Source organism: Erythrolamprus reginae, chromosome Z (genome assembly GCF_031021105.1).
Source record: "Erythrolamprus reginae isolate rEryReg1 chromosome Z, rEryReg1.hap1, whole genome shotgun sequence".
Lineage (NCBI taxonomy): Eukaryota > Metazoa > Chordata > Lepidosauria > Squamata > Dipsadidae > Erythrolamprus > Erythrolamprus reginae.
The window spans coordinates 21,919,505-21,928,591 of NC_091963.1; the positions used below are offsets into that span (position 1 = coordinate 21,919,505).

Genomic DNA, 9,087 nt, shown 5'->3' on the forward strand with positions numbered 1-9,087 from the left:
CAAGCACAAGGTTTATTTTTGAGGGGGGGGAAAGCTTCATGGAACACTAGTTTTATGACAATTTTTAGAAAGCATAATTTTAAAAATAGTGAATTTTGTGGCCCAATGTTTGGGTACAAACCTGACCCAGAAAAACCTAATGTCCCTATTCATTAATTCCTAGATAGTTTGTAATTAATCTGAGGTCTCCATTTTATTGGCCTTGAAATATGAAATACAACAGACATAAAAACAATAAAATTACCTAGACAGTGCTTACTTATTTCCTTATTTAGAATCGGACTTTTTGCCTTTTCTTAGCTGATCACTGACAATAAATATCACCCAGCCTGATCCAATATGTTCATCCAAGATGATTGATATATTTTCTGTGTACTTTGTGCCATGCATATTAATTTTAATAGTAATTTGTTAACTTTTTAATATTTTCATAATGGTTGTTTTTGTTTTATTTAATTGTACACCACCCAGATTGTTTTTTGTGAAATGAGTGGCTTTGCAAATTTGATTAATAAAATAAACAAATATTGAAAATTACCTTTGTTATCTCTTAACACATGCATTTGTATCTACGAGTCTGGGGATCTTCAAAAATCTGAGTGATTTCTGTAATTGGAAGTTATTCAAGGAAAAGCTGATTGTAAAAAAATAAACAAAACGAAGTGTTCAAGTCCTCCAAAATCTTCCCAGGCAGCAAGCCACTGTTCTCCTTTGTTGCCTTTAGTGCCTTGGTGACTTCAGAGGAAAAAACAGCAGCATGTGGAGATTTTTACAGCTGTGAGCTTTCCCTGAAAGTTATGGTGTGGGTTCCACTTACCTACCCTACTGGTTCACATTGTGTCAGAAGTGCACATCAGAGAAATGACTGTCTGCGCAGGCCAGCTGCTTTCAAGGAGCAGCGACCTGAGGTCCAATTTAAGGATGTGGACAGCCTTCCATCGCTGCCGCTTCAGTGAGCTGGGACAATTTTCCACCACGGGTTCAAGCGAACCAGTCCGTACCAACAGCAACCCACCACTGTTAAGATTGCATATTTATTGGTTTTTGGATTAATGGGAAAAATGTAAGTTCCGAATAATGCATTGAAAATGCGTGCTTATGTTACTACAAAGGAAAAGATGATGGCCATGCTTTTTCTGCTGAATTTTAACCAAATACCTGCAAATAGCACATTTTTTAAAATTGCAATGTATGGGAGCAAAGGTAATCTGATTTACCGACGTGAAGCAAGGCAAGACACAATTCAATAAACAAGAAAAATAAATAAGAAAGGGTAAAATAAAATATCAATGCTTATGCAAATGTAGTAATCAAGTGCAAGTACCTTTATAGGGGGTAAACATGAATTTATTCCTAAAGCAAATGTAGCTTTGTAATTTCATATTTGGTTTCTTTTGAAAAAAAGACAGAACATCAAAAAATGTAGGATGAAATAAAAGCTCTCATTAAATTTAAATGTATAAACGTAAGATAGACATTACTTTTGCAAAAAGATTTATCAGAGATTTCATTATACAGTGAACCCTCGAGTTTCGCGTCCTCGAGCATTGCGAAAGGGCTATTTCGCGAGTTTTCAACCCGGAAGTAAACTCCACCATCTGCGCATGCGTGCCTTTTTTCTATGGCCAGGCATGCGTAGATGGTGGAGTTCCCCAGCTGGGAAGCTGGGCGGCTTCCCTGGGTCTTCCCCCTCTTGCCCCGGTAAGACCCCAGCGGCGGCGCGAGCAACGGCGTGGGCGGGCGAGCGGCACGCGCGGGGGACACCCCAGCTCCGCTCCCCAGCTGGGGAGCGGCCCCAGCAACGCACGCGCGCTTGGGGAAACCCCAGCTCCGCTCCCCAGCTGGGGAGCGGCCCCAGCAACGCGCGCGCGCTTGGGGACACCCCAGCTCCGCTCCCCAGCTGGGAAGCGGCCCCAGCAACAGCGTGGGTGGGCGGGCGGCACGCGCGCGGGGAAACCCCAGGCGCGAGCAACGGGGTGGGCGGGCGAAGGGCGGGCTGCGGTGGAAGTAAAAACACCATCTGCGCATGCGCAGATGGTGTTTTTACTTCCGCACCGCTACTTCGCGAAAAATCGATCATCGCTTGGGGTCCTGGAACGGAACCCTCGCGATGATCGAGGGACCACTGTATGCCACATATGTTTTACCATTTCATTTTTTATTGAAGTAGTCCCATGGGACTGGGCGGCATATAAATCAAATAAATTAAATTAAGTAAATTTAATTTAATAAATTAAATTAAAATAATAAATTAAATTATTGTAGGATAACCATGTTATTCTACAATATTGGGATTTGATTATTAAACATATTAATAACTACATACTGTAGCCTGAACCAAACACATTTAAATGGAACCACAGAGTCCCCTGGAGAAACTAATATCCCCAAATACAGTGTCTATAAATAGAGGAAATAACTTTATATAATGTGGGATATGGGCATTACTTGAAGTTTAAAGTAATTAATTGTAAGAGTAGTGTTGCAATTTCTATTACAATTAATTGCTGGGCAATGAAAAGTAAATCTAGGCCTATTTCTAATCCATTTCCTCTTCATCTTTGCCAAGTAAACTTGAAACTCCAAAGTTGACTATAGAAAATACGACTTTGGCAACAGAGTGCTTAATGCCTGGAACTCACTACCTGACTCTTTGGTTTTGTCACCTAACCCTCAAACCTTTATCCTTAGACTGTTCACTATTGGTCTCGCCCAATTCTTAAGAGGTCAGTAAGGGGCGTACATAAACGCAGCAGTGTGCCTACTGCCCCTGTTCTAATATTCGCTTATCAATACTCATCTTATATATACTGCTCAAAAAAATAAAGGGAACACTCAAATAACACATCCTAGATCTGAATGAATGAAATATTCTCATTGAATACTTTTTTCTGTACAAAGTTGAATGTGCACAACAGCATGTGAAATTGATTGTCAATCAGTGTTGCTTCCTAAGTGGACAGTTTGATTTCACAGAAGTTTGATTTCAAGTTATACTGTATTGTTTAAGTGTCCCCTTTATTTTTTTGAGCAGCGTATATAAACTATATGTATGTATATTACCAATACGTACTTGACAAAGTATGCTTATGATAAACCTGACATGTATTATTATTACAATTTATAAAAACAGGAAAAATAGTGTATGTGATTTGTGAAGAGGATTTACTCAAAAGCAGGATGCTAAAGACTTCTAAAAAATTATTCCCTAAACATTTGGGATAATCATTGTGGAATTAGTTGTACCCTGATTTTATTCTCTAAGAATAAATAATTCTCCTTAACAATTTACATTTTATATGAGAGTGGGTCGTTTCTCCTGTCCAATGATAGACATTCTTGCTTTCTCAGAATTTAATACTGAAAAGGATTATCTGTAATTTTAACACATGAACCATGTACACATTTAGAAGCAAGCTCCATTCAACGCCACAGAAATACAGATGTTGGTGTAATAAGAGTAAACCATTTTTAAAAATTTTAATGCCAAGTGCTAAGAATCTACTTTCAAAGTAAATTTTGTTCTTATTCCCCAAGCTTTATTATTAGTAGTAAAGGATCCAATGCAAACATTTTAGAGATGAATTTGGGAATGATTTTTTTCATTCAAAATAAATCTAGAAAAGAATTCTCAAACTATTCATATGTGCCCTTATTATTCAATCCTAGACCAGACAGCTTGTGAGACTCTAAAAAGGGCTCTCTTTGTTTAAAGACTGCTGACTTATTCCACTCAAATAAAGACTCATTGAAGTCATAAGATACGAGAACAGAGCATGCAGAAATGTTAATGCCGAGGAAATAATACACTTATTATGTTATATTGCTTTTGACTATTTTTTAACAGCTCTGTACACTGACAAGGCCATTTTGATTTCTCCATCTGCAACATTTGGAAATTTCTTTTGAAAACAGTCCAGGATCTACTAATAGAAATAACAGAAATGCCCAGAAAATTCCACATGGATCCTGCTGGCAAGTGTATTGCTTCTTTGTCGAGGTTGATTCTATTCCAGTTTATCTGGAAAGTTCATATACATCACTGAGGACTGCAGAAGAGTTTTAACCTATTCTGTTCCCAGAACTAGGCACCTTTTAATTTATGGATGATATTCCAGACTAAACACATCAAAAGATGCGATTCTATATAATATTCACTCAGATTTACAGAAAATACAATATAAACTGTAGTTATAATTTACATTTGTGCAAGGCTTCATCACCTACCACATTTGAACTGAGTGACACAGAACATGCAAATTATACTTTGAACATGTTCCATAAAAATCTGGTCGCACTTTTTTTCTATATAACTGATTTTGATTGAAAGATGTAAGAGTATGACAGCTTTAATAAAATTCTGTAGTCAGAAAAAATGCTACCAGATTCATGATCCTTTGCCACCATAGACTAACGTGCCTCTTGCCTACCATGCCTTTGAGCATTTGAGAATATCTTTTATCAGTATTGTACAATCAACAAGATTTAAAATGACTTTTGCTTATTTGGGAGAAGACCAAAAGCAGCCTAATGCTTTTAAGAAACCCTAACCATTATCCCTGGAAGGAAATAATGAAGACCGTCTCTTTTTCTTGCTCTTCCAACCCAGGAAACATTCTTCTACACGATGTGGCTTCTGAATTTCATAGTTCCTGAGAATTATGAGGATAAGGATAAGCAGACATAAAGGCAAGAAGAAAAAATACCCAAAAATAGAAGTCGTTAGATGTGTCTGAACCAAGCAAACACCCCATCATTCTTTAGTCTACAACAGCATTAGGTTATTAAGCAAACGATTAAAGAAAAAGCAAAACAAATCAAGAGAAAGACACTAAGGGTTACTTAAACATTTTTTTTATTTTTACAAGGTTTTCAATCGCCTATTTAAATCTTTTCCAGAACAGCCATCCTAGCATGCAATTTTATCAGTACTTACCTGGGAATGAATCTCACTGACTGAATTCTGAGTGAATCCAGTTAAGACTGCCTTTGAGAGCGATTTAGCGGATGAGCTCTGAGAACTACCGTCGACTTGCCACTCTTTTTAAAAAAAATATATGTGATATAGACCTGCCATCTCCCGCCTGTTCTCTTCCGATGAGTTATGAGTTCAAGGAACCATAATTCCTATTCAGCACAGCCTCATGGGAGTTGAAGTGTTCAAAAGGCTGGGGGTGGGTCTTGGGAGAAGAGGAGGGGCTAAAGTAATTCCGACCTCATCCGGCCACCTGCCCCAGCCCCCACCTCCAGGGGACGCAACAACAAGCCACGCCTTCCCCGCGAACGCGCGATGCGAGAGAAAGGACAACGAGTCAACCCCGCCCTCAGTTCCGAACGTGACATCAGCCAAAGTCTGTCGCGCAGGTCGGCTTTGGCTTTGGACCGCGTGATGCCTGTGACGTCCTCCAGGCGTGACGCAGCGGGGCAGAACCTTGGGAGGGAGCATCTTTCTTTTTTCTTTTTCTTTTCGGCGCCTTTAAATCTACGTCAGGGCTATAAGCTCCTCCTGACTGGTTACACGCAGGCACGAACGGAATACTAATTTGGAATTCTAAAGTCCCCTCCTCTACCGCTGTCAGCCGGACCTCAAGAGCGCGGATTGGTAGCTTTAAGGTTCAGGATGGGCTGTGCTGCCTCAGCGACGTACCTCATTCCCAGGTGGTGTTTCGTTGCCCGCTAGGGGTAGCGGAGAGAGCGGGCATTTTGTGCTGTCCTTTGTCTTGTTCTTAAGCCAGACACTTCAAGAATCCTGTAGCTCGCCTGTGTATTAAGAGATGGCTTCTAAATTCCATTTAAACCCACCCTCCAAAAAAGGACTTTATCTCTTTCTGGATTGTTGCTTTTTTATTTACCTCAGAAATCTAGTCGCTAAGGAACTTTAAATAATCTTATATATATATCAGAAGAAGGTCCCATTGCTCTAAAAGAGAGATTATTTTCTAAAATTTGTGCCGAAATAGTGCAGGCTAATAAATTAGGCTGGAAAGCTATGGCCTCCAAAATAGTACTCCCCAAATACATGGGGAGCTTTCATTTCCCACATGGTTAATTACTGGGATTCTGGCTAAAAATTCTGATATTTGTACTGTAATCAAACTCTTCAGGAGATGTAGTAATTTGCGAAAATAGTCACTTAGACAACCAGTGAGAAGTTCTAGTGGCTAATAGTGAAGCAATTCAACCATTCCGATTTTTACCCTGGAAAAAAGATGGAATTTCTCTGCAGCGTTTTGATATTACAAGCTTTGCAGTTTGCACCCATCCTTTGTACCAATCCCATCAACCCGTTCAATAGTGGATCAATGTGTCAATGCATAAAAAATGGGGGGGGGGGGGAGAGGAGGATTACACACACATCACATATGGGTCTTGATATGTGACCTATGTTCCATTATCCTTTTAAAAGCCTTTTAATTGATTAGTTTAATTACTTAATTGAACTTTGATTAGGTTCATCTGGTATACCATTTGCGGCCCTATCTGGACCAGGAGGCTTTACGCATAGTCACTCATCATCACCTCCTGTCTTGATTATTGCAACACGCTCTACATGGGGCTACCCTTGAAGAGTGTTCGGAGACTGCAAATAGTCCAGAATGCAGCCACACAAACTGCCATGGGTGTTCCTTGGTACATCCATATAACACCTATGTGCCACAAGCTGCACTGGCTACCAATTGGTCTGCGGGCACAATTCAAGATGTTAGTTATTATCTATAAATCCCTACATGGCTTAGGACCAGAATATTTACAGGACTGTCTCCTGCCTTATACCTCCCAGAGACCAATAAGATTGCACAGTGTTGGCCGCCTTTGGGTCCCGTCGACTATGCAATGCAGGTTGGTGGGGCTGTTGGACTTCTCTGTGGCTGCCCTGGCTCTATCCTCCCTACATCTTCCAGTCTAACTTCTTCCAACCTACCATCTCACAACATCAAACTGACACCTGCCAGACCACCATCCCACAACAACAAATGGACATCCCTACCACCTCAAACAAAGAATAGGAAAGTGTGCCCCTTACTTCCTCTAACCACCCCAAAACCAATCCCCAACACAAGACCAATCTCAAATGTAAACTATTAAATGCTAGAAGTTTAGTCAACAAGATGTCTGAATTCCTCCTTCTACTTGACACCCCCAACTTTGATATAATTTTTATATGCGAAACATGGCTAAATGCTTCCTACCAATACTCCATTATCACATCAAAAAACTACCATGTTTTCCGCTCAGACTGTGAATCCCGCAGAGGAGGCAGAGGAGCTATATCCTACAAAAAATCGCTGAACCCCCAAATCCTCAAAATTGCACAGGATTTATTGGAATCTGAAACTATTGTCTGTGATTTATCCCTAAATACCACAGTTCGCTTCTTACTTTGCTACAGAGGTCCGGACTACGACATCAAACATGCTAACAAAATATCCACATTACTAACATGGGCAACCAACTCCCCATACCCCATTATCTTCCTTATCTACCACACATTAACTGGTCCTTAAATGAATGCAGCACGGAACCCATCCATTCTACTATATATAATACTATCACCTATCTGGGACTCGACCAACTAGTAACTAACAATACCAGACTTGATAACTGTCTGGATCTCATCTTCTGCAACAGCTAAAGTGCAATATATGGCTTACAAATAACAGAACCATTTTCCAACAGCGACCACAGCATGATAAACTTCAGTCTCAACCTAAGCCACACTATGATCCACCAAAATAATACAACACCAAAATTCAATTTCAAAAAAGCGAACCCTCTCAACATTAAACTGGAAAACTCTATTCTCTGAATGCTACATTACTGATGACCTCTACAACACATTCCTACTCGAAATGAAAATTATCATCAGACTTCATGTACCTCTAACATGTACCATAAACAAAACAAAAAAAATAACCTCCCCATCTCAATAAGAAAATTACAAACAAGAAAAAAATCTCTCCGGAGGAAAAACAAAAAAGGACAAGTTTCCAACTTCAAAAGCCCATATAAAAGCATTTGCAATCAAATAAAAGCAGAATGCCTTAACTACTACAGCAAACAAGAGGAAAACCTCCTATGCACCAAATCTATTAGAGCTTTCTACAACTTTGTCAAAATAAACTTAAAGACTCTAGACCTATCCCACCTCTCAAAGGACCTAACAACAAAGAATACCACAATAATTCATCCAAAGCCAACCTCCTCAACTCTTCCTTTGGCTCTGTCTTTGTTAACAGCAATGGCTCATCCACCAATTTCATCAATTGCACCTCAAACTCCCTCAACGACCTAACCCAAGTAGACTTCACTGAAGACCAAGTTGAAAAAGCATTACATGACCTTAAACCTTCTCTATCAGTCGGACCAGATAGTCTATATGCTTACTTCCTAAAAAAGCTCTCTTCTGCCATAGCTGAACCACTAAGCATAATTTTTGAAAAACCCTTCAGAACCAGCACACTTTCAAAGCTATGGTTGAAAGCAACTGTCATCCCCATCTTCAAAAAAGGAGACCCCTCTCTTGTCGATAACTACAGACCAATTTCACTATGCTGCGTCCCATGCAAAGTCATGGAATCAATTATAAACAAATCAATTACTTTCCATCTAGAAACTAATAATTTGCTCTCTAACAAACAATTTGGTTTCAGAAAAAAACTATCCTGCAACCTGCAGCTCCTCCACTGCAAAAATATTTGGACAACTCATCTAGATCAAGGGAAATCTATAGATGCAATTTATATCGACTTCTGCAAAGCCTTTGATTCAGTGGTCCACGACAAACTACTCCTAAAACTCAAATCCTATAGCATCTCAGGATCCCTCCATAGCTGGATTACAGCATTCCTGTCAAACAGACAACATGTGGTCAAAATAGGAAGCACCATATCCACCCCTGTCCCAGTTAAAAGCGGTGTTTGCCACGGTAATGTACTGGGACCAACGCTCTTCATTCTCTACATCAATGACCTTTGCGATTACATCACAAGCAACTGTGTACTCTTCGCCGATGATGTAAAACTCTTCAACACCACCGATAACACAACTACTCTCCAAAAAGACCTGAACTCTGTTTCTGAGTGGTCT

At 39.8% G+C, this 9,087-nt stretch overlaps 1 long non-coding RNA gene across 1 annotated transcript; it reads right to left on the reverse strand.

Moving 5' to 3' along the window:
* Positions 1 to 3,517: 3,517 nt before the first annotated feature.
* Positions 3,518 to 5,351, reverse strand: LOC139176005 (uncharacterized). Its single transcript, XR_011560598.1, has 2 exons — positions 4,937 to 5,351; positions 3,518 to 4,652 (listed from the first exon to the last, which is right to left on the reverse strand). It is a non-coding gene; the product is annotated as an uncharacterized lncRNA (long non-coding RNA).
* Positions 5,352 to 9,087: the final 3,736 nt, after the last annotated feature.